Here is a 27,288-nt window from a genome sequence, read left to right as displayed (position 1 = left end):
TGTGGGCTGGGTCCCTATATTTCAAAAGCGGATGCGGTGTGCTGGGGCACCCGGCAGGGATGTCCCCTGTCCCCACTATTGTTCGTGCTGGGCATAGAGCCCCTGGCGGTGGCCATGCGGCAGACTCTAGGAGACAGAATTCCTCTGGGCGATGCAACACATCAGGTGTCCCTGTATTCTGACGATCTGCTGGTGTTTGTAAGGGACGTGGGATGCATACCAGAACAGTTAGCCCGTTTGCTGCGTACATTTGCAGATGTCTCAGGGCTCCGGGTAAATGCGGGCAAGTCCTGCCTTTATGCGTTTAGCAATGAGGTGGAAGACCCGGGGTATTGCCTCGAAGGCACGAGAGTCCAATGGAAGACTGACACCTTCAAGTATCTGGGGATCCAGATCTACCGCCAGCCAGTTCACCTATTCGACGGAAATCTGGGGCGGGCGATGACAGCGCTGAGATCTCAGATGCGCTTTTGGTCCACACGCCCGCTGACAACCACGGGCAGAGTGGCCCTTGCCAAAATGTTCATGCTCCCCCGACTCCTGTATTATTTTGTCAACCTGCCTCTATTCATCCCGGCCTCTTTCTGTTCTATGCTCAACGCGGTCCTGCGGGACTTCATCTGGGGCGCGTCCCGGCATAGACTAGCGTTGGTGAAATTATTCCTACCAACGGACAGGGGAGGCCTGGCCGCCCCCTTCTTCGAACACTACTACCTGGCCACGCAGCTCCAATGGATCGCCCGCTGGCTGGCGGATAAGGGGAGAGACGACACAGCGACAGATGAGCCACTGTACTCTCTGGAGCGTGTCACCAAACTCTTCCACCCACTGTCGGCACCTGAGCGCCCAGCCCCGCTGTTGCTAGCAGTGGCATATAAATGCTTCCGCAGAGCCCTGTTCCTCACACGCAGGGTGTTCCTGTACGCGCCAGCCATACCTTTGGAAGGATCCCCGGGAGGAGAGGGGGTCCTTAAGCGCCTCATGTTAAAGCAATGGAGGGAGGCAGATGTCCAGACGCTAGGCCATCTCTACAGAGGTGGAGCCCTAGTGGCTTGCGAGACGCTGGTCTCTGAGGACGGTCTCCCCCCCGGGGGATTCATAGTGCATCGCTCCCTGATGGCGCGGCTGGCGGCCAGGTGGGGAGACATGGCGACGGAGCCTGAACAGCACTTGACCATGCAATACCTCCATGTCATAGGGAGGGGCAAGCACCTGGTCCATTGGTTTGATGCGTCGCTACGGATGCCTACGGAGACCAGCCTGGCTCCACGTAGAGGCAAATGGGAGGGTGATTTGGGAAGGTCGCTCTCTGATAAGGAGTGGGAGAGAATACTTAAAAGCCCGTACGCATTCCTAGGAACATGCACTTTCGCCAGATACAGCTTTACGTTGTTCACGCCTGAGAGAATCAACAAGTACTTCCATCGCTCAGACGCGTCCTGCCCCAGGTGCGGCGAGGTATGTGCGGGGCTCCTCCATCTTTTGTGGAGCTGCCCTGGGCTGGGCACTTACTGGAGTGCAATTAGTGAGCTACTCAGGAAATGTACTGGTCACATTATACCCTTTGACTGGCCTGAATAAATTTTGCACCATTTCAGGAGGCGCCCAAAGATAAGGTGCCGTCCTGTTTCTTAGACCTGGGGATGGTGGTGGCTAAGCGCCTCCTTACGAGGCGATGAAAGGCGTGTGACCCGCCTGAAGTGCAGGCGTGGACTTCTTCCCTTCAGGCATGGGCCCGGGCGGAGAGGACAGCCATACGTAGAGAGGAAATGTTGGGGCTCTGGAAAGAACCCATTGCGGAGCACTGAGAACGTATGTTTAATGCCCTGAAGCTGCCGGAGGAAGTAGGTGGTGTGGGTGCTGCAGTGGTTTAGGCGGGTGCCCTTGGGGGTTGGAGTGTACCGTGGGCTGTTCTCCTGTCTATGTACTCTGTTAGGTACAACTATTTCCCCACTGGGGCATACAGGTTTCCAGTGCAGGTGTAGCCGTGCCTGGGGGTGCGTGTGCGCGCGGGGGGGCCGTGTGAGGGTGTGGGGGTCAAAGGGGGGTTCGTATTAGCATACATATGTGTCCGTGGTTTTGCCGCTGTTGTCTCAGTTTACTTTTAGTTGTTGTATAAATATCTGTTCTGTACGCAAGTCCAAGTTGGGGGGGTCCACCCAAAAATCCTGCTGTTATACAGGGCTCAGCAGGAGGACAGTCTTGGACTGCCCCTGAAACTGCCTACTTAGGCGCTTCACGATTTAGCCAGCTCTGGGCGCTTATCCACTGTTTCTGAGTTGATGCGCCTGCGACACTGTGATGCCTACTTGTAATACTACTGTGCATAAGAATGTTTAATTTGCATGTCCAGACAGGTGTGCTGAAATGGTTGAAGCAAATTTTTTTTTAAACAAATTTTATTGAGTTTTATAGTATCGAGCCATACATCAAACCATATGCGAGGATCTTTGGTACATATCCATATATAACAAGGCGTTACATCTCAAAATCCACAGTTTGCACAGATATGCACAAGTACATCTATCTTTGCAGCACTTATCATACATTTAACTTTATTATGTGCTTCTATCAGCATAATATAAGGCAATACATACAAAAAAAAAAAAAACAATACCCCAACACCCCCCCTCCCCTGAGGTTACGGTCTCTGTCTACCCGTTACACAGTGGACATTCATATCTTTAAAAATGTCTGGTCTGCACACTCGGCATTGCACTAAGTCCCACCTTGCTCTATTGCACACACCCTGCATGAGGCATTACTATACTAAACCTCCATGGCTTAGGCAACAGAATCCAGATCATGTGAACGCATCCCTTCTAACATAACTTCCCATTCAAGGGAGATCGGGGTTTTACGCAGACCTCTGATTTCTTCTCTGCGTAGCGCCGCTTCTTCTGTGCCGCCCCATCGTAGTAATTCTGTGTGCCATGCACGCACTTCCGGGGATTTACGAGATTTCCACCTCATGGTGATATTTCTAATAGCCAGTATGAATGCAAGGTTTACAAACCGGTATTGTACTTTATGGGTAGTGGCATGAGCCTGTATCCCAAAATACACTCCCCCCAATGTAGCAGTAATGTCAAGCTGCGTGGCCGACTCTGTCATGTGTCGTACTGCATCCCAATATCTCCTTATCTTTGGGCAGTCCTATACCATGTGTATAAAGCATGCACCTTCTAAAGGACATCTCGGACATGAGTGTTGTGTTTGGGGAAACATCTTGTCTAGTCTGTACGGGGTTAAATATGCATGATGTAGCACCATCGTTTGAATGAATTTAAATTTGGCATTACGTGGGATCTTTCTGGGGTGTTCTAACACTCTCGACCATTCCTTCTCCGACATTTCCTTTCCCATATCTAAGTCCCACATGGTTTTCGGTGTTTGCAGGGAGACCCTCGTGTGAGTACTAATACCAACGTACAGCCATTTAACCAGATGGCGCCCACCAACCATGTAATATACCATTTTCATCAATTCGTTCTCCGGAGGGACTGTTGCCTGCGGGGCCCAATGCGTCTTAATGAATCTAATCAGTGCCATATGCGTTAAGTACAAATGCGCTGGAGCGCCAGTCTGATTTATAAATGTATCATGATCCAGTAGTGTCTCTTCCCCCAAACACATCAGCTAACACCCGCATCTAGCCAGGGCGTCAATCTGCGTTTCGTAAGCCTACCACTTGCTAGCGTGATGCCCAATAGTGGTATATTCCCTGCGTATCTGTGCATCGTGTGTGTGTAAACTGCATCGCAGCTCTCCAGCACCGTAATGCCGTTTGCAGTAATGGGGGAAGGTCTGTTGGGGTCCTGGTGCCCGGCAGTAACAAAGCGTGTAGTGACCAACTATCCAAGTCTGCAGCTGTATAGTCAATTTCTTGCAGGTTCGCAGCCTGCCGTCAAATACGACAACCACTGCAGCTGACATGCATAATAATACGCACGAAAATCTGGCACTCCTAGGCCACCTGCCCAAGTCCTGACCTGTAGTTTTTTTAGGCTAATACGTCTCCTGCCCTTCCCCCATATTAGATCTGTAACCAGTGTCGAGTAGGCTAAAAGTATGACGCGGCACAACCAATGCCAGATTCGTAAAATAATAAATCAAGCGTGGCAACACAACCATTTTTGCGATAGCTGCTCTGCCCGTTATAGAGAGCGGTAGCGCACACCAGAAAGCGACACTAGCTCTCAATGCTCTGATCGCTTTATTCAGATTGCCCTCCAACATGTCTTCGTGTTTTCTGTATATTTGCATGCGTAAGTATTTAAACGTTGAATGTGCGACCTGGGTACCAGTGCCTCCAATATCTATCTCTGCAGTACCCTCCCGCTCCACAAAGAAAAATGCATGTGTTTTCGTGGTGTTTATGGCCAGTTCCGACATACGTTCGAAACTGTGAAAAGTTTCAAACAACGCGCCCAGGTGTCTGTGGAGATCCGATATGTACATGAGGATATCATCGGCGTATGCCGAAAATAAGTGAGTCGAGTTACCTATTCTTATTCCCCAGTCTAGGAAATCCTGCCGTAGCTTTTGGGCTAGTGGCTCTAATGCTAGTATAAAAAGGAGGGGGGACAACGGGCAACCCTGTCTAGTCCCCTTATGTATGGAATATTCCTCTGATATATGCCCACCCGTTCTACTGCGTGCCGTGGGGGCTCTGTATAGTATTTGTATCCACTGTATGTATTCTATCGGTATTCCAAATTTCCCCAGTGCCTGGAACATATATTCCCAGTATATAGAGTCGAAGGCCTGTCGAAGGTCCAGCAAAAGACAGCCTCTCTTAGCAAATAATTTAATTTCCTAATATTCAGGGAAGTGCTGCGAGCAGGCAAAAACCCAGTCTGATCTATATGTATCAACTTAGACAGGTGTGGGAGCAGTCTATTAGCTAATACTTTATTAAAATTTTGTAATCTGTGGACAATAACGATAATGGTCGGTAGTTCGCCATATCTGTGTGTTCTCTGCCCGGCTTTGGCAATGTAATGACCAGGGCTTGGGCCGTCGTAGTAGGTAGTATGCGCTTTTCCCATACCTCTTTATACAGGTCTGCCAATTGGGGCACCAATATCTCTGCATATGTGTCATAGAATTCAATGGGGAGCCCATCAAGGCCAGGTGTTTTGTTGCGCGGAAGCCCCTTCAAAGCTACACTGATCTCCTGTGGGGTAATGTGCCCTATAAGTCCCTTCTGCAGCGATACTGGAATTGTCGGACAGGTTAGGGTGGACAGAAATTCCACTGTTTGGTTCTCAGCAGTGTAATTAGGTACCCCATACAATGAGGCATAATAGTCCCGGAACGCCGCATTAATCTCCCCTTTAGTGGAGACTATGTCCCTGTTGTCTTTAATAATCTGAGATATGACCGCTGATTGGGGACTGTCACGTATAATGCGAGCCAATAATGCTCCCGCCTTGTCGGCTCGCTGTGGGTACGTTGTGTGAATGCCGTATAGTCTATGACCCCCAGAGATTCCAACAATTCCGCATGACGGATTTGCGCCTCTTGTAGAGGGCCTTTTCACTCCACATCCGTAATTGCCTCTTTCTCTAGCTTGCCCAATGTCTCCTCCACCTCCACCAGTGATTTATGCAATTCTTGCCTTACTCCCACCGTCGTGCCAATAGCCTTCCCACGTACCACCACTTTAAATGCGTCCCATTCTATCAGTCTATTCGCGGCCGTATTACTGTTATGTATGAAGTAATGTTCGATAGTGGTAGAGAGGGTCTTCCGGAATACTTGGTCTTCCAGGAGTTATGTTATGTTAAGTTGGTCTTATATAGCGCTCAGCTACTCCAAAGGAGTGTCCCGGCGCTTTAGCAGATTTGGGACAGATGACCAGGAGCGGACAGACAAGGCAGAAATTATTGAACAAAGAGCCACAACTTTAGCTCCTTCCTGAAATTCAAGAGGCTGGTATTTAATCTCATGGAAACAGGCAAGGAGTTCCAGAGCTTGGGGGCTAGATGGCGGAAAGAACGCCCGCCCAGCCGGGCCCGTCTGGCAGGAGGAACAATTGCCAAGGCAGCTGACCTTAGTGTTCTCGAAGGCAGATAGAAAGCCAGTCGGTTTCTGATATATTTAGCTCCTGTGCCATGGAGCGCCTTGAAAGCTAGCGTGAGAGCCTTAAAGGCCACATGTTTTTTAATGGGGAGCCAATGAAGTTTTTTTAGTAATGCAGTCGCGCTTGTTCTGTGATGAAGACCAAAAATGGCTCTGGCAGCAGCATTTTGCACAACCTGCAGGCGAGAGATGAGAAACTCCAGCAGGCCCAGGTAGAGCACATTGGAATAATCCAGGCGGGAGCCTATCAGAGCCTGAACAGTCACTTTCCGGTGGCAGAGGGACAGCATTGGAAGGAATTTTCTAAGCATTTTTATGATGCCAAAACACTTGCCGACAAGGCGCCACGTCGGAACCGGTGTGGGCACCCTACCCCATGTGATGATGGATTCCAGGGGATTATGATCTGGGAAGGTCTTGGGGAGATAAGTGGATTCGGTCACCTGCATCGCTATCCCGCTGGAACAGAATAGTCTATCTATTCTCGTGTGGAGATCGTGTACCGCAGAATAATAGGAGTATTCCCTATGTAGTGGATGTCTCATTCGCCATACATCATGTAAACCCCACCCCTCTGTCCATCTTAGTAGTGCCTCAGCTTGCTTATGTACCCCAGTGCCCTGTACTGGAGGGTGCGACCTATCCAATGATGCATCCAATACTACATTACAATCCCCTCCCAGTATCCATGGATATACCTCCCATCCCGCTAATGCCCCACTCAACGTATTCCAATATTGGTCTTGTTCGTAACTAGGGGCATAAAAATTCCCCAAGACTACCAACTCTCCGTCCAACTTCCCTTTAACAAGCACATATCTACCCAATTTGTCAACTCTCTGCTCCTGCGCAACAAAAGGCACCCCATGTCTGATCCAAATTGTGGCACCTCTAGCATAATTTCTTCCTGAGTTTCACGACCTCACTTTCTATCATGTGTGACTCTTGCAGGTAGACTATTTGCGCCTTTCGGCGCTGCCATTGGGCGTGTATCCTGTGTCTTTTACAAATCCTGCCCATATCTCTTATATTCCAATTTATAATCTTGTACCTCCCTGGTGAATACATCTTTTCATTAAACACAGTGTGTAAAAATACACCGTGACATACCGGCGGACCATCCTAACATCAATGGCAGACATTATAAGACCATACCCCATCCCAATTTCCCCAATACTCGGTCCAACCTGAGAACTGCATCGGACCAAAACCCTCAGCAACTGATCCCTCATACATTCAAGGATCTTCAATGAATATAAAAATTGAATTAACAAAAGGAAAACAAAAAGGGAATATACATAGCGCCTTCGCCATATGGGGGTTGCGCCTGCGCTCTGCACATGGTACTGTATATCAGATATCTGCCAGGCTTGAGCTTCTACGGTACAAGAGCACTTACAAATGGTGCCTAATATAAATCAGCCATACTATCCAGGGGAGTAGCCTAATCTAGCGCAGCTGCGGCATGAGAATACAACATAAAAGTTACAATACTTGTGTGAGTCCATCATCCGAACAGGTCCGCGATCAGCTGTGGAGTCGCCGAAGGAAACAAAGCTACACTACCCTCGGAGTCCGAACCATGTGAGTCCTCCTCTTCCGTAGAGGATTTAGCTAGCGTCCTTGGCGCATTCATGAAGGTCGCCGTGGCCAACACCGCCTGTTGTTTGGTCTTCTGTATCTGTTGCGAGGTAACTCGTGCACGCCCGTTGGTCCTTCTCAGTTGTTGGCCTCTACGTACCATCAAGGTGCTCTCAAAGGATTTCTGTCTCTCCTCTGCGAGCGCAGCATTTTCTTCCACATTGGTAAGTTCCATCACCTCCAGCCAGTCCTCAACGTCTCCAGGGCTCTCAAAAAAATATGATTTCTGTTCATGTATTACTTTGAGCCGTGTCGGGAACAATAATGCATACTGTATCTTCAGGTCCCATAGTCTCCGTTTCACCGCCATAAATGAGGATCTTTGCTTCTGCACAAGCATCGTGTAATCCGGGAATAAAGAAATCCTCGCATTCTCGAAGCTGATTGGCGCCGCCACCCTGGCTTTTGCAATATGACATCCCGGTCGCGGTAGTTCAGTAACTTTACTATGAGGGGTCTTGGAGAAGCACCTGGTTTTGGTCTCCCAGTAGGTATTCTATGCGCCCGCTGTATGCAGTATTGTGAGGAGGGTCCCTCTATCGTGACATGGTCTCTAAACCACTGTATTTATATTTATATCTCTCTAAACCACTGCTCCATATATCTTGCTGCGTCAGGCTCCTCACTTCTCTCCGGCAGGCCAACCACCCGGATGTTATTTCTTTGTGCCCTCCCTTCCGCATCTTCCACTCACTCCAGTAAAGTGGCCACCTGAGTTTGCAATTGTTTCACATCCAGCTCCGTTTGCTTCTGTTTGGGCGACAGCCCCGCCAGTGTCATTCCTTGCGCTTTCACTGTCTCCGCCGTCTTGATATGATCCGCCCTTTTGATATGATCCGCCCTGAGCAAGTTTAATCCTGTGGATAGGGACCCTATTTGAAGCTCTAGTGCTTTCCGTGTGTCACGCACCTCTCACAGAATAAGATCCAGCTCATCTTCCGTGCTAGACTCCTTAGTCGGGGGGACATATCCCGAGCTCACCACCTCGTCCGTACCACCAGGACCTATCTGTGTCTGGTCTGCATCACTCTGGTCTTGCTGCTTCAGCTTGGCACGTCCCACCTTGCCCATTGTTCTTAGTATGATTATGTACTGGATTGAAGATACGAGACAAGGAGGTTCCACAAAAAAAGCGCGTCTCGCCCCACACACGTAAAACACTTCTCCGTCGCTGGTTTTATGGAGATAACAAATCTTCCAGGCTGTTCTTGCCCCCCGTGTGCAGCACCCGTGCTCACATAGGGTTTATCGACCTCTACAGCCCCCGCTTAGTCCCGCAGCAATCTGTAGTGGGGCAGTTATCCACCACAGCGTTGTTTTTTGCTCTGGGCAATGCCACCTTAGCGGCCCCACCCCGGTCGCGTCCCAGCTCCGGAGGCAAGGATAGTAGCAATGGCGCCGTTAGGTAACCGCCAGGCGACCACACCCGTGTCAGTGCTCCGCTCCTCTCAGGTTCTTCTAGTGCCAGCACTGTGGTAGATCAGCACGTTGCATGTCCCCACAGGTACTCGCGGAGTATCAGGCCATCATTGGTACATAGATATCAGCCGAGTCGAGCTCCCTTCGTGTGTAAAGCAAAGCCCTCTATACTTCGCCCCTCACTCCCCATATTATAAGCAGCGTGTGGTGGCCGTTCGTCAGTCTGCTCAGTCACTTCTGGGAGGGCACGAAGGAGCGATCCTCTCTCTACAGCTCCAGTCCCAAGCAGTATGCGGCATGATCGCAAATGGCTGTCATCTCCACAGGTCACTCCCGCCGGGCCGCAGCACCAGCGTCCACCCAGGTCCTGCACCGCACCTTCAGGGGATAGAGTCTCCAGTTCTCCTCCCACACTGTTCACGCCTCGTTACAGGTACCGATGCGTGGGTCACCGCGTCGCGGCCAATCACGCCCCTTGGGGTCCGCCACTAGGGGAAAGTAGGCCTCACCACATCCCCGGGCTCGCGTAGTAGCGCGTTCCGGAGTCCCTCCTCAGGCTCCACCTCACCCGTTTATGCGGTTGTTATCGAAGTGCAGCAAGGGCTCGGTCGGCACTCTCAGGGATGTGCCCCGCTGTCCGGACCGTCCGATGCTACCACTCCCGCCCCAGGAGAACGGGCCTCCGGATCCGTGGCTTTAGGTCTTCAATCCGGGCAGCCGCACCTCTTCTGCTCGCACCACGCAGCTTCGGCGATACTAGCACACCGCACCCCCTCTGCTGCGTGTAGTCAGCTCCAAGTGTCCAGGCTCGCCCCACAGTCTCACACCGCAGCTACCGGCATCCACTTATTACTTTGGGCACATATAAAACAGGATTTTGAAGGCTAGAGTCTGGAGCTCTCCTAGGAAGCGGCCGCCATGCTCGGCTGCTGGCCACGCCCTCCATGGTTGAAGCTCATACTCCTACTGTATTATGTAAACCCTAAACTGCAAATAAACAGATATGACAAAAAAAAATGAAGAAAAGTACAAGGCCCAACATGAATTAAGGACGGCATGGGGTAAGGTTTTCTGCGTAAAATCTCTTATTGCTAGGCGATTTCATGGAGAATTGATACTTCAGTGGTCTCGGGCACAGAATGTCTCTGACAAAATCCAGTGAACAGTACCCATGCGGCAAGATCACTCACCTGGCTGGACTGAAGTGTGGAGCTAAGAGGGCACTTTTCCTGAGGAACAGACAAGGGACTGTCCCACCAACACCCACAAATGAGAAGAGTCCACATCAGCAACACCACATACGGACAGAGAGTAACGACCTCAGGACGAAATGAGGCTACTTGCGCCCCCTCCCCCCCCCACCCCCCTGGTGGCCGGGCTTAACCCCTTGGGCGCGGCCGCGATTCTGCGCCTCTGCAGCACTTTTAATGAGTGGGCGGGTTCATGACAGCCCCCAGCCGTCATCAGCACACAAGCACCGTGATGCTTGGTGGCTGGGGGCCGTCATCAGCACCAAAGGGGTTAAAGGCAAGGCACAGACTTGCTTCTGGTAGCTGCAGAACTGACTGAAAGACCATCAGTTTTCTGCAAAGGGACAGTGATGTGGGCCCTGAACGACTCTTCAATATTTGTGACTGGCCAAGTATGTTTTCCTGCACTGAGGACTTGTCATGAATCCCATGGTAATTGCTTCAAAAGTTTCTGTTGTCTATCAGAACTGGGAGCTCCCCCCTCCCTTGGTGGGGGGCAGGGAGGTGGTGGAAGGGGAAGCAAGAAACAAGGATTGAGAGGAGGAGGGGGAAACTGAGTGGCAGAGACAGCAGGAGAAAGGGGGTGAGGGAGAACATGTGTATCATGTTGGATTATCCAACTCTGGTGTCAACAAGAATCTATGCGCCCGAAGAAGGTGAGCTGCCATGTTAAACACCATGGACTTTTAACTAGACATGTCCCATACTCTCCATCTCCTAGGACATGCCTTTGTTGAGACTCTTGTGTCTATCAAATTCCTCATTAATGGAGTAAGGCAGGACTCTGCTCACCTCAATGTACCTTGCAAATTTGGAATTTGGGCAGTTCTGCCTGTGGAGTGCAAAGACACACCACCTTAACAAACATTGCACCTAAGGGCACAGTCAGTGCCATCACCTGAACCTAACCTGAGGGCTGCCTGCCATCCCCAATGATCTGCACTTGCCAGGAGAACGGAAGCTGTAGGGATCTAAGTCCTTATGAAGAACCACGACATGTTAGGGGTGAAATCTAGCAGAAGCATATTGACTGACACTTAAACATTGTGAGGGTCCTAATAGACCCCACTATTATTTATTTTTAACCCTACGATAGGGACACAGCAGTAGAGATTTGATGTCTGCCACAATAGAATTTTAACCTCTGACCAGGTGACAAATAGCTCCACAACACCAATATAAACATTTAACTGCTCATACCTATGGACACCTTTAAAGTGCTCATTCTGAGTTACCCTATGAGTCTGATCACAATGTATTTGATGAGGATTTAGATTCCTTATCTTAAATCATTTCTTTCAAAATTGTTAATTGGTATCACGCAGTGCCGTCCAGCAACATAACCAGGGAACCTCTTGACTATGAAAAAAGCCACAGTACCGTTTTTTGTCGTTTTTTTTGGTCATAGGGCCCATGGAGGATGTAGTGTGAACCTATCATTCCCTCTATCATTGATGAATCGCAAGGAGAACTGAAGCCGAGCAACAGCCCCTGTTTGGCTCGATAACTGTCCTATACAAATACACAATTAGCAGTGATATTAGGGAATTTCTGATATATCCATAGATTCAAACACTCCGAGAATATTATCATTTTTAAATGTTTGTTACCATTGGGATGAAGTGTTCTTGGAGAAAAATGCACTTCAGCACAATTGTTTCGCCCCAAATTTCAAATGCTTCATCTGTCTGAGACCAACTACTACTGTGCCCTAATAAAGCTGGCCATGTGAGCCTTTATGCACTAGCACAGAATAAACATTGAATCAAAAGGAGGAAATTCAATGCTTATGACCTGAAGGAGGTAGACTGCCCTTTATGCGGAGAGCCTGCCATAATCCGCTCCAGAGCTGCAAAGTTAGGCTGCTATTAATACTGCTGTGAGGTCTGCTGCATTGGAGGGGAGTTTGCCTTAGACTGAACGATTACGGCTGCTGCCAAGCTCAATCTAAAGACCAGAACTGCCATGAGCAGAGCGCTTACAATTCTCTGAATGTCTGCCTTAGGTAGAAGTATTCAATGCCGTGCTCAAGTCACGAGGAGAGCACGAGGACCTCGCAAAGCCTACAGGTCAAGCTGCTTCTGCTGTGCTCATTGCCCAAGGTACTGTCCAAACCCTGAAATTGACTCCCCTCTAGTGTGGCCTGTAAAGCTTCATGTGCAGCCTTACCTGTGCTTGCCGGTCTGTTACTGCTGTCCAGCTTCTTCACCTATGGAAGTCAGAAAGCACACATCATGACTGAACATACGTTCTTGTGCCAGTGCAATGTGCAGTGTTCCTTTGAAGCCAGATGACAGTGGGTATGTGTGTCCAAAGGCAACTTTGTCCCTGCTGTACATAGCCCTCATCTGCCATCCCAATGGCTTGTGCCACATGTGGGTGGCTAGCCGCAGAGTTGCTGAAGAGACTCGATTGTGGGCATGACTAAAACTGTAAGACTGAACACAGGGACACGAAAAATTTGCTCTAACTCAGTGAAGCAGACGGGCTTAGTCTGTATTACATGCAACCTAAAGAAAGGTTTCCCTTTGGCAATGTGCAGAATTTGTCCTGCAGGAACCTCTTGAGGAGTCAATCTGTCCCTGCACTGGTTATAGATTAGATAGATAGTAACTAATTTAACTACTAGCTGCCCAGCAATATTTACTTTTTCTATTCCATTATATCTAACATTTAACAACTGTCTTATACTTCTCGGAAAGTAGTAATGTCAAATGTCCTTGTTGAGCGCACATATCACCGGGGAAGGTCTCATGGCGCTAGCAAAGCTTCAACAACAGTTGATGGAGAGAATGCATAACAATGTCATACATTCACCTCAGTACAGCGATCTGGGCCTAAATCCATCGTTTTTTTGCTCACCATGCCATTCCAGTTTGAACCCAGCCATAAACAAATCAGTCTTGACCCTGTGCCCCATGGGAACAGTCCAGCCGAACTGCCAAGCCAGGTCCTCCCTGTACTTGAAACAAGCATCCTAGGACCGGTTTCGGGCTTTCAGCCCTCATCAGCCAGGATAGCTTGATTCCAGTGGCATTAAGAGCACGGGACTCACGTCTGAGCATACCCGTCCCACTCTGGGTGACAAATGCAAAAACTACAGTTGTGTGTTTTGCTGTTCGCCCTATGTGGGTAGGGTATGCCCAGACGAGCCTTAGGTCCTATCCTGACTAAAACGGTATAGCGTATCTCGATTGCGCTTTTCCTCTACTGCCCTGCTTGAAAACATTTGCCGATTAAGCCATCGACTGACCGCCCTTCGGGTCGCCGCCCATCTCGCTCGGGACCACCCTTCCACGTGCATGGTTGGTGCTAAAGATGTGTTCATGATGGAACGGACACTTACTTAATTTTACCCACAGTTTCACACCAAATATCCACACACCGACCAACACCAGGTGTGCTGCCCGATCACCGTGAGGCCCACTGTGATGCCTGCAGTTCTTTCAGATCGAAAAAGACACTTCGTAATCGAAGGGTGTGTTGACTGGAGATGTCTCGCTACAGCAAAGACTATACTGCTGGCTTTTTCGGTGAGGAGCATGCCCTAGAAGAGCCTGCTGCCAAGGCGGTAGAAGAAGAGTTCTCTATCGGAGATCTCCAGCTCCGATGTGGAGGATCAATTGGAGTACACCCTGCCACTCGGGCAGCAAGTTAGTACTATTGCCCCAGACCCTCTCCACCTCCCTTAAGGACTTTCAAACATTTGCCCCCCCCCCCCCACCCCCTCCTAAAGTTTGCCGGGCCACCACTGCTACCTGGCCATGGTCAGATCCAAAAAGATACTTTGAATTCTCTGCCTTCGGGCCTGATACTGAAAACCCCCACAAGGCTAAGTCCATGGGTTCAGCCACCTCATATCATTCACATTCCTTGGTCTACACTAAGGCTTCGGGACCGACTCAGCAACTGGCTCTATCTACTTTTGGTACCCGACAAAAAATCTTCCAAAGCCTAAATTGTGAAATCGACGGAGCTGAAACTCTCAAAGCGATCCTCTTTTTCCATATCCCTGGTCAAACCTATACTTGAAAAAATGTACATTGGACAAAGGAAAATCCACATTCAAGAAAGCACAGGGCTAATTAAAACCTCTCCTCCACAGAAGAGACAGTTAACGTTTGAGGAGGAATTGGACGTTCCTGCACCTCTCTAATAGAGTATAAAGGACAGGGCTACCAGCCCTACACATCATCATCCACCACCACCCCCTCTCCTCCACCTCTTCCAGCATCACCACCTCCATCCCTGCCTTCCTCTCCTTGTCATGACCCTCTGGATAATACACCTCAGGTTCACCTAGATATGACTACGGGGGTATAGGAGAACAATTAGGGGACCCTGATCCTTGGGACACTTCTGATACAGACCCCTTAACTCCCAGTGACCCAGATCTTTATCCAGTTTGTCCCTTCCCTCCTGAAGATGCTAGTACCTACCAGCAAGTGATTGCTATGGCAGCTAATTATCATGGAGTTTAATTACATAAAGAGCTATTAGAACTAGACTTCCTCTTTGATACACTGTCAACCACTCATGAAGATACAAAGTTTCTGTCCATTATCCCTGGCGTGTAACGTCATCCATCGTTGAAACCACAGCCCTTAAACGAGCCAATAGGCAAGCAACTGGAGATACCCTACTTCCTGAAAAGTAGAGTAAACGTATTGATGCTGCAGGAAAAAAGCTTCGGCTCAAGCCCATTGGGATGAAATGGAAGAATTGCTACAGCATCTCCCAGAGGAACTTAGAAAAAGGGGTCAACAAATGGTTTCAGACGGTCAGGCCATCACTAATGACTCCATTAGATGTGCCTTAGCTAGAACAGATACAGCCGCTAGGGGCATAAATACTAGCATATTTATCAGGATACGTGCTTGGCTCAAATGTTCTGGGTTCAAACCAGAGGTTCACTAGGCAGTTTTGAACATGCCTTTTGACAACTAACATCTATTTGGCCCTCAAGGGACATCACATTCGATAAGATGAAGAAAGACACAGATACTGTGAAGGCTGTGGGAGGTTTGCAAACTCCTACGCTGCGAGCCTCCTTTCGCAGCTCCGGCTACAAGGGCAGGTAAAAATTCATCACCACAGATGCATCCACTTCTCAGCAGATGCAGGCCAAGTCACCTGCACTAAAGGGTTTTACAGAGGTTCCTTCAGAGGGAGGGACAGTGGTGCTTTAACAAGTGGTGCACACTCCACTGCCAAACAGAATACCCAATCCTCCCCCCGACCACACAACACCTCTCCACGTTTTTTTCACTCAGTCTGGGAATCCATCACAACCGACCAGGGTGTACTAGCCATTATTCAACATGGCTACTGTCTGGAGCTCATTACCACACATCCCTATGTCCCACCTTGCACTCACAAGTTATCACAGGATCACCTAACACTGCTAAAACAAGAGCTTCAAGCCCTTCCTCTCGAAGGGGCAATAGAAACAGTCCCCCTTCAATGGTAAGGCACATTAGTATATTCTCTATACCTACTAATTCCAACAAAGGACAGGTCACTAAGACTAATCTTAGACCTCAGACCTCTCAATACTGCATCCTATGAGAACACTCTCCTATGGTCATTCAATAGGATGTAATTCCACTTCTACAAAAGGGCGACTTTATGGCTACTCTGAACCTAAAGGACGCTTACTTCCATATTCCCATTCATCCTGCTCACCGCAAATACCTTGGGTTTGTTTTAGCAGGGCAAAACTACCAAGTCAAAGTTCTCCCGTTCGGGTCTTCTACTGCACCAAGGGTCTCACAATGTGCTTGGCAGAAGTAGCGGCATATCTACGACGATAAAACGTTCATGTGTTAGCATACTTGGATGATTAATTCTTCAAAGCCAGCACCCATCAGCAGTGCCAGCACCACATACAGCGGCCAGTAGATCTGCTCCACAAGTTAGGGTTCACCATCAGTGTTCCCAAATCTTACCTTCAACCTCTTCAACTTCAACCATACTTGGGAGCAATCCTCAACACATAGTTGGGGAAAGCTTACCCTAATCCTACTCAAATACAAAACTTTTAGACACTTCTACCTCCATTCCAGCCAAACAAAATACTCCTAGTTCAGACTATCATGCTTCTACTGGGTATGATGGCATCTTGCATTGCTATAGTTCCCAACTCAAGACTACATATGAATCTGCTACAGCAGTGTCTCTCTCATCAGTGGTCTTGGTCACAGGGTCACCTCAAGGATCTAGTGTTGATACTGCCAAACTTGCTGTTTTCTGCAATGGTGGAACCCCAACAATCTGTTGAAAGGGTGGCCTTTCTTGGACTATGTGCCTCATATCACTCCAACCACAGATGCTTCAGAGACGGGCTGGGGTGCACAGCTTCAAGACCTCACAATACAAGGTCTGTGGGATGCCAAACATCAATGTCTACTCAACTTCAGCCAGTATTTCTGGCACAGAAAGCATTGATACCTCATCTCTCATAAGGTTGTCCTAGTCCGAACGGACAATATGACAGCCATGTACTATCTACAAAAACAAGCGGGGTTGGATTGGTGGGATGATCTTCTCAGTTAACACACCTCTCTCGTGCCATATGGTACCTGGGCTCTTCACCATCACATTCAGCTGTTGACGGAATATCTGCCGGGGATGGACAATGATTTTGCCGACTTGCTCAGCAGGACCCACCACCAGATTCATGAATGGGAACTCAGCCCACAAGTCCTCCTTCCATACTTAAACAAGCATTTGCAATGCAATAGGTCTCGCGAGTTTAAGCTATTCACTTTGCAAATGACTATGCCTTTCATTTATATGTTTTCAAAACCAACACCTAGATAAAAGGTTTGTCATTTACAATGCCAGTAGCTCAAATGCGAGACCTTTTGCATTGCAAATGCTTGTTTATATGAGTCCTCATCCTGAATACAATCAACTCACTAGCCTGATCAACCATATTAATGTGAAAACTCAATGGTCTCTCCTAGTTACTTGTGTGTGTCAAATGACTGGCAGTATACGTGAAAACGTATTACCATAGATGTGACTGTTGCTAGGGTAGCATTACAGCTATTGTGGCCCAGATCGACGACTAAGGATATTGCCTTGCAATGCGCTTTGTAATGGAGTAGCGCTTTGATTACCACAAGTATGTTTCAATGCAATGTTTATGCACAAAGTAAGAGATTCAGGCACAGCCTGCATTGGTTTATTGTGAAGTTTTCAGCCCTGTACACAAGAAAGCACGCCAGCCACCCTGCGGGTGTGTGGAAAAACAGGTCATGTTGTTCTAAGCTCTGCTGGGATGTTCCACGCCCCAAATCTAGCTTTCTGAAAAGGAAGCATACCTGGAGAGTAGAGGGGATTTGATGGTAATTTCCAGTTTGGTAATTATATGAAGTCATGTACGATTGTTCAACCACGTTGAACAGTACTTTGCAAGAGGCGGTATCACTACCACAAATAAATTAACTGCAGCAATGCAATAACTATTTGTACAATACTTTTTGCTACAGCGAATGTTGACTCAAGATGCAATATTTCATTTTACATTCTATAAATAATATATAAAAAGTATACTTTAGAATATGTGATTGATTTGGATAAAGAGCAGAAAACAAGTTTTTTTTTAATTGCATTTGCTCTTATATAGCACTCCAAAGTCCATTACGGGCGCCGAACCGCATTGTCAGACATGTAGCACCCTGTTTAAAATCCTAACCGGGCATTGCAATTTCAAGAATCGGTTTGAATGACGCGTGTGGGAAACATATGGGAAGTCCCCAAAGTGCTGTTAACCTATGTGTACCTCAAAATGACACAGATTGTCACCCCGAGTCCCATCTTTCAGAAAACATTATAAACGTCTAGAAAGGTCTTCAGAGCGCCAAGCTGAAATTAGTTATGTTCATGCATGGCTATTTATGATGAGACACGCACAGTCATGCTTCATTTCAAACAGCCCCGTGCGCCGTAGCACAACTTTCATAAGCAGTGGACAGATTTTAAAAGGCTTGTCACATTTTAATTTCTCAGTCAGTGTTATATAGTATGTAGTGGTCCTTCGCAGCACTCGCCTAAAGACCCTTGGATTTATTGTACCGTGCCCCGCTTCCCATCCTGTGGCTAGTTGGTTGGCAGCCCTCCATTAGTCATAGTTCTCAAAAACTTGTAAATTATCCAATAAAGAGGAAGTGCATTGTATTTGGTAATTTACAGCAAAAGTGTTTTATAAAAATATAAAATATGCATGCTTACATGCACAGCAATGTTCAGTAAGCATTTTCTGAGGAACACTAACTGAAAAGAAAAATAGGAGATTGTGAAAGCTTGGAGCTCCTAAAGCGCTAAACACAGAACGAACAAGCTGAAAGAGACACCGCAAGCTGAAAGACAAGCCATGCGCGTGCCCATGTGCTGGGCCTAAGTTGATGCACACACAGTGAGTGTGCAAATCGGCTGTCTGGGCGCGCACATGTTTTGTCTCCCTTCCGCACCAAAGCGACAACACTAGAGGCTTGCCAAGGCAAAGCAGCGCATGTGCTGCATTCGCTAGGCGAGACCTAAAAAGTGAGGGTTTCCTCCGATAGACTTGTTTGCCACCACCAAAAATGCAAAATGCCTAGACTTCGCATCCAAGTTCCCACACCCACTATCCAAGGGTAACGCACCATGAATGAGTTGGTCAGGGATATTTGCCTCGGCTTTTTCACTTCTCCCTCGCATTCCATTTCTAGTACGGAAACTCAGGCAGACAACTTTCACCATGATCCTTGTAGCTTCCACCTGACACATCAGTCCTGGTTCACAACACTACTAGCTCTCTCAGTACCACCAGTAGTACCACATGAGAAGCTCCTCAACAGGCCAGAACTACTCACTCTGGATCAAGGACAAATAAGACACACGGACCCCAAGATACTAGCGATTTGGCTCCTCAGGTCTTAGAATTTGGTTATTTAAACTTAACATTAGAATGTATGGATATTCTTAGACAAGCGAGCAGACTCCCAACTAGAGCCTGTTATGCTGAAAAATAGAAACGCTTTGTTTGCTACTGTCAGCCTAAACAAGTTAATCCTATCAAAGCCACTGTGCAAGCCATTATTTGTTACTTGCTTCATTTGCAAAAGTCCAGTTTAGCATACACTTCCATTATGTTGCATCTTGCTGCAGTAGCTGCCTATCTCCAAAAGAGACCGCATCTATCACTCTTCAAAATCCCAGTCATTAAAGCATTCATGGAAGGACTCCAACAAGTCTTTCCACCTCTTGCACCTCAAGCACTCTCTTGGAAACTAAATATTGTTTTTACTAGGCTTATGGGTCCTCCTTTTGAGTCTCTGCATACGTGCCCCCTTCATTTTCTATCCTGGAAAGTGGCATTTCTGGTTACCAGTGTCTCACTTAGGCGTTTTAGTGAGCCCTAGACAGTAACCTTAGAAGAACCCTTCTTTCATAATACATAAAAACAAACTGGTTCTTCGGACTAATCCTAAATTTCTACCTAAGGTAGTCTCTCAGTTTCATCTCAATCAATCCATTGAGCTACCAGTCTCCCTCCCTAACTCTGATTCTGTAGCATAAAGAGCTCTTTATACAGTAGACGTAAAAAGAGCACTCCTGATCTATATGGATAGAATTAAAACCTTCAGTAAAACAAAGCAAGTCTCTTTAGCCTTTTCTCCACCGCACAAAGGCAATCCTATCTCCAAATCAGGCATAGCAGATGGATAGTAATATGTATTACTTGCTAGATTAAAGCTAAAAGACCTTTACTTGTAACTCCAGATCGCACACTACTCATAAAAAAGGAACAACTACGTCATTTTTTAAAGGAAATATCCCCATAGCTGAGATTTGTAAAGCAGCTACATGGTTTACCCTACATGCATTTACTAATCACTACTATGTATATGTGTTAGCACACCAACAAGCCAATGTGGGTCGGGAAGTGCAACGTACCATTTTCAAACTACTGCAACTCCCACACGCTGGCCACCGCTTCTAAGGAGGGACTTCTTTACAGTCTCTGCAAAGCATGTGTATCCACAGCCACACATGCCATTGAGCGGATTATGTTACTTACCCTGTAAGCATCTGTTCATGGCGTATAGTGCTGTAGATTCACATGCACCCTCTCTCCTCCCCTGATGTTTGTGGCCTTTGCAGTTACATTTTACTCACTTCTCCAATACATCAACATTTAGCATGGACATCTTTATTCTCACATTTTCCTTACACTCCTTACTCACCCGCCATTCGGGAAAACAATCTAATTAAGGAGTCCATGTTCATGCGTAATATCACAGAGATAAGTCACTCTACTTTGTGACGCGAAAGACTTATTCGAAGAAAAACCAGTTGTACAACTCCAAGCCTAACACTAGATGGCACGATTATGCAATACACATGAATCTACAGCACTTCACACCACGAAAAGATTCTTAATGTGCAAGTAACATAATCCTTTAATCACGCGCAGAGCGATTTCATCTTAGTAGTAGTACACCAGACTAAATCAGTGCAAGTATTATTTTTTTTTTTTTAAGGATTAGTTTTCAAACATGAATTTTAAAATGGTCATGCTTCCACCCACCATGACAATGCTAATAGTGAAATAAGCCAGTCATCCTTTGATGGGCTGGGTTGCTATTTTACATTGACTTTTTAGTAAAATCAAATGTTGGAGAAGTTTTCGTACAGCTCACATCCTGAAGGTATGTGTTTCAAGATCGTGTTCTAAGTAATAATACAGAACAAGCATTGACAAAGCCAATAGGTTTCACCTATAAGCAATCTATTGTCTTTGTCAATGTTTTTTGTACTTGTTGCAGATGACTATAATACAGATGTGAAATAACGGAAAGAGCTGCCTACTTGAGGAACCAGCTTAGTCTCAACATCTGCTCAAAATCCTGTTTCTGGCCAAATCTGTAATCTCTCCTCTGACATAAAAAGTGCCTTTGTGCAATATAACTGGTGCTCTTATAAAGTGCTGAAATACTTTATAGAACGTTTAAGTGCTTTTTATAAAAGCTGCCATACTGAGAAAAAAGGAGTCCATACACTTTTATGGTGTGCCAGTGTCCTAGGTGAGGAGAAGAGGAAGCCTGCAAGGGAGGAAACCCATGCGGGGAGAATGGAAGGTTCAGGAGGCGTGCCCGTTCTGCGCCACAGGGAGCACTGAACAGTAGACGGTCACTAGGGAGCTGGGAGATAGTGCCAGAGCTGGTTCCTTGTTGGGGGTAGTACCAAAATATAGCAATAATCTATATTCAGTGGGTTTCCTACACCCTTTGGCCCCTGTGCCACTGCACCTGCTGCACTATACAAATCATGACCCTAGTGCCTTCAAAATAACTGCACTTGTGAGTGCTTGTTTAGTAGTGAAATATAGCAATACTCTTGTGTTCAGTGGGGTTCCTAGACCTTTTGGCCCCTGTGCCACTGCACCTGCTGCACCATTCTAATAATGCCCCTAGTGCCTGCAAGGTAACTGCACTTGTGACTGTTTCTTTAGTAGTAAAATACAGCAATAGTCGGTGTTCAGTGGATTTCCTAGATCTTTTGTCCCCATTGCCACTGCACCTGCTGCACCGGTCAAATCATGACCCTAGTGCCTGCAAGGTAATTGCACCTGTGACTGCTTATTTAGGCAATAATCAGTGTTTAGTGGGTTTCCTAGACCTTTTGGTCTTTGTGCTCCTGCACCTGCTACACCATTCAAATCATGACTGTAGTTTTTGCAAGGTAACTGATCTTGTAACTGCTTGTTTAGTTGTAAAATGTGGCAGTAATCAGTGTTTAGTGGGTGCCATAACCCTTTGGCCCCTGTGTCACCGCACCATTCAAATCATGACCGAAGTGCTTGCCAAGATAAATGAGGAAATCCTTTATATCCAGTAATATGTGTTCCGAAAAAGGCACATTTGCCGACAGAATACAAAATTGTGTATCTAAACATAAAAACAAAAGCTTTCATAAAGTGCTTTTAAACGTATCCTCCTCTGCAAAATGAGTTGCCACAGATTTAATAAAAAAAGCATTTGCATTACACATCAAAGTGAAAACCATGCATTGTTAAACTGTGTTACAATGTGGCTGACTCTTTCTTGTGAAAAGATCTTTTTTTTTTTTTTTTTTTAATTTTTAAAACCTTTATTATAAAAGAGCACACAGCTATTCAGCCTAACATCCCGGAGGCAAGGCAGCATAGAATCAGGAGGAGAAAAGTGCAAGAAGATTCACATCAGAACATTGCAGGTTGTTTTTTATTTTTTAAGAAAGAGAACTAAACCAAGAAAAGAAACGCCAAAAGGCGCGTGAGAGTGGCAATGGAGCAAAAAAGACGTCAAGGAGTCGGCAAAAGGCAGAGGAGGACAGGTAGAGAATCGATATAAAGAATGAATGGTAGGATGGGGAGGGGGGGGAGGAAAAAGCAGGAGAAGCACAAACAGCATAAAACAGTTGGTGTCACAGGTTACGGTGATGAGTGTTCGTCCAGAGGGACAGGTTCCGGCGGCAGGCACGCATCACCCCTGTACGCATTCCATGCCCCCCACACTTTATTCCATGTCTGAGGCCTCCCCCTGGTTACATAGACTGTCTTCTCTCGGAACATGCACCAATCCATGTTGGCTTTCCATTGTACCACCAGGGGGGCTGTAGCAGCACCCCACTTTTGAGCAATATCACGCTTGGCAACCATATTGCCCAATGTAACCCAACGAGTCTGCGCCGTGTTGTGGTCAGACGGTTCCCAAACGTTAAGGAGACACCTCCGCGCCTCTGCAGCCAACACCACACCAGTCACCTCCCCCATAATCCGGTGCACTCTCGCCCAGTAGGGGGCAATGACGGGGCATTCCCACAGAATATGTAAAAAGGTCGCGAGAGCACCACAACCTCGACGACAAAGGCCATCGGGCGAGAATCCCATATGCAAGAGCCGAGGGCCGGTGACATACACCCGGTGAAGGATTTTGAATTGCACCAGTCGGAGACGTGAGGAGATAGCGACCTCCTTAGGGGAGGACACTGCACTCTGCCAGTCCTCATCGTCAAGTTCCAGGCCGTCCGCCGTCCATTGGTCTCGCAAGCTCAGGAGGAGATCAGTTCGGACATTAATCAATTTCTTATAGGACAGGGAAATAGCACTGTCAGGCATATGGCCATCCAGTATCCTATCCTCTAAGGGGGAGCTTTCGGGGATCTCTCCCTCCGTCGGCTTGGCAGAGAGCAACGCGTGTCTCAGCTGGGCGTAGCGGAAAAACTCCGAATCGCCCAAACGGTATTCGGCCTGCAGTTGAGAAAAGGTCTTGACTTCGCCCTTAACAACCATATCGTCCACCCTGGAGATGCCTATGAGATCCCATTTGTCGAAGCCCTTGGTGTGCCACAGCCTGCCCAAGATATCAGAGCCGTACAGTGGGGTAAACCTAGTCAGTCTGCCCTGCCAACCCTGCGCTTTAGTGATCGTCCGCCAAATGTGAACCGCTGCCTTGGTCGGGCCTGAAAGGCGCCGATCGAAGGATCTAGAATACAGGGCACGATAGTAGTTGCCACCGCGTAAGAGCCACCTGTCCATTGCGTAGCCTGGGCTATCAATAGGGCCATAGAAGCCGTGGTTGATAGCAGTGAGCTGAGAGGACCAATAGTACCGACGCACATCCGGTAGGGCTATGCCTCCGTCGTACCATGGTAACGTGAGCTTCTGGATGGCGACACGGGGTCGACCATCCCAGAGCAAGGCCCGTTGCAAACTCTCAATCTCCCGAAAATAGCGGGCCGGAACCGGGTCCTGAGTGTTCTGTAAGGCATACAGGAACCTGGGCAAGGACATCATTTTGAAAAATGCTGCTCGGCCCAGGAGAGAGAGCGGGAGTCTGCGCCAGCTATCCACGTCTCTCCTCAGCCGCTGGAGAGGGGGGAGCAGATTGTGGTCGTATCGCGCCTTAGAACTACCGGAAATGTATATTCCCAGGTACTTAAAGCCTTGTCCGGCCATCTGGATATTGCAGCCTCTGGGGAGGCGCGGTGTGTCCCCCTTTAGAATGTAAAGAGAAGACTTGGCCCAGTTGATGACCAGGCCAGAGTGGCGTCCAAAAAGCCTGAGCACGTCGCATGCCACAATGAGCGACTTGCAGGGGGAAGTAAGGTAGAGCAGAATATCATCTGCGTACAGAGAAACTCTATCTTCAAAGCCCGGGGCCCAGGTTATGCCATGTAAGTCCGGGTGTGTACGTAGCATGGCCGCAAGCGGCTCAAGAGCCAGGGCAAACAGGAGAGGTGACAGGGGACAACCCTGCCTGGTACCTCGGTGAAGGGCAAAGGACGCCGACACTCGGCCATTGACTGTGACATTAGCCAGCGGGCAAGCGTAAAGGAGTTGCACCCAACTCACAAAGACCGGGCCAAATCCAAGCTTCGCCAGCACCGCCTAGCGATAACTCCACTCAAGAGAGTCAAAAGCCATCGTGGCATCAAGAGAAGCAAGCACCGCCGGTTCCTCGAGGGTGTGGGCTCTGGCCATAACGCCATGGAGCCGACGCAGGTTAAGGGCAGTGTTACGGCGGGGAATGAAACCTGACTGGTCCGGGTGCACCAATTCACCGATGACTCCAACCAATCGATTAGCAAGCAGTTTGGCTAGGATCTTAGGCTCCACATTGAGGAGAGAGATAGGGCGATAGGATCGGCGATCGCAAATTGAGCCAATCAGAGCGCTTGGAGCTTTAAATAGCCTTGCACTGACAGTAAGGAAGTAGCGGATTGGCCGACACCACGTAAACGAGGGACGATCTCATTTCTCAGTAAGTAATGCGCTGACGATGAGCAAAATGTTTGTTAGGCTAAACTCTTTTCCGTTTTAAAGTTATTTTTTGTCAAGTTAGATTCAGTTAGTTGCACTGGGAACGTAAAGCATGGTTTTAGTGTTTGGTATGTTTTAGCGCTAATTGAAAAAACTGACATTTTCAGCGGGCAGTGAGAACATTGCAAGGGAGACCATTCAGGGACCGTTAGTTAAGGACATGCCATGATTTGAGATGTTTGTTTGCACTAAAGAACATTGTGGATATAAATACATGTAAATGTTTATGTATATATGTATACAGGTTTAAGGGCTGATTGCATTTTTCTTGATTTTTTCAATAGAGACCCCCGAAGAAGGGTCACCATAGACCCGAAATGCATTGGGTGAATGGGAAATGTTAATTTGAATTGTCCTGGAAACTAAAGGATGCATATGAAGTAAAAAAGAAAAGAATAAACAGAAATCTTTGAAATAAGGAGCATTTCATGGAATGATTTATCAGTATTTCTTTTTACAAGTACACCTGAGGAGAACCAAAAGGTTCTAGTTAAATTGTGCAGAACATTAGCATCTAGATAACGGGTTTCCCCGATGTCTCACTTTTGGCTCTGGCCATAACGCCATGGAGCCGACGCAGGTTAAGGGCAGTGTTACGGCGGGGAATGAAACCCGACTGGTCCGGGTGCACCAATTCACTGATGACTCCAACCAATCGATTAGCAAGCAGTTTGGCTAGGATCTTAGGCTCCACATTGAGGAGAGAGATAGGGCGATAGGATCGGCAGACGTCTCTTGGTTTTCCCTCTTTGTGAATAACCACAATGGTGGCCAGCCTCTGATCTAAGGGGAGGATGCCCTCGTCCAATGCCTTCAAAAACATAGTCCGCAGGTGCGTGGATACCACAACCGGCCGGATTTTATATAACTCGACCGGAATACCATTGGGGCCAGTCGCTTTACCCGACCTTAGTGCACGGATCGCCAAGGCGATCTCGTCAGCGGATATGTCTCGATCTAAGTCGGCACGGTCCTCTTCAGAAAGACAGGGAAGGTCAATCGTTGAGAGGAACGCAGCCGAGTCAGCCACGGAGCGGTCTGAGTTGGAAGTGTAGACACCCCGGAAATAATCAGCAAAGGACTCGGCAATAGCACTTGGGTCCGTGACGGCGACCCCGTCGTCGCCCAAGATCTCAGGCACCACGCGGCTAGCCATCTCGCGCCTGTCCAGCCAAGCCAGTAGTTTCCCAGCTTTATCCCCAACGTCTTAGAGACGACCTTGCTGTTCCTTGGCCAGAGTAAGGGCAGCATTCGTGGCGAGATCATGGTATTCCGTCTGTTTAAGGGAAAGGGCATGTAAAAGAGAGGGGTCGGGCTCAGGTCCCAGTCGGGACTCGAGGCGCAAAACCTCATCTTCTATACACGCGAGGTCGGCATCTCTGACTCGCCTGGCCTCCGCAATGAGAGCAAGGGCCTCGCCCCTTAACACAGTCTTGAATGCCTGCCACAAAGTAATAGCCGAGCCAACCGAGCCCACATTCTCCGAGAAGTAGAGGTCGATGGCCTTAGCAAGGAGTGCACAAGTCTTGGGATTCCGGAAATACCATGGGTTAACCGCCACCGGCCGGTCAGACAGGACGATGTTAAAATCAAACGAGACCCACAACGGGGAGTGGTCGGAAATACCCCATGCCAAAAAACGGGCCTCAGACAGGGCAGACGCATGTGCAGCTAAGGTAAAAACGTAGTCTATACGGGAGAGACTACCATGGGCACTCGAAAGAAAGGAGAAATGGCGGAGCGCGGGATGTAGTAGTCGCCAACTGTCCACCAAACCCATGGAGTCAAGAAAGGAAGGCAACCACAGTTGGGAACTGCGGAGATCTCTCGGCGGTTGGCGGTCCAGGGAGCCAGAGCAGACTGAGTTGAAGTCACCCCCCATTATCAATAGACCATCAGGCAAGGACAAAATGGCGCCACCAAGGTCCTGGAAAGTACTAGATTGGAGGCCTGGGGGAACATAAACCGAAAGTAGCGCGAGGGAACGCCCTTCCCATCTCCCCGCCACTGCAGCATAGCGCCCCCTCTCATCGATCA

The 27,288-nt window shown here is 48.0% G+C and overlaps 1 protein-coding gene across 1 annotated transcript in view; it reads left to right on the top strand.

Moving 5' to 3' along the window:
- IKBKB (inhibitor of nuclear factor kappa B kinase subunit beta) overlaps positions 1-27,288 on the top strand; it is a 616,380-nt gene that overhangs the window by 252,658 nt on the left and 336,434 nt on the right. The gene's annotated exons all lie outside the window — the stretch shown is intronic.

The sequence above is a fragment of the Lissotriton vulgaris genome, chromosome 11, assembly GCF_964263255.1.
Source record: "Lissotriton vulgaris chromosome 11, aLisVul1.2, whole genome shotgun sequence".
Lineage (NCBI taxonomy): Eukaryota > Metazoa > Chordata > Amphibia > Caudata > Salamandridae > Lissotriton > Lissotriton vulgaris.
Note: the sequence above shows the minus strand (reverse complement) of the source record. Positions and strands in the feature narration are given on the sequence as shown.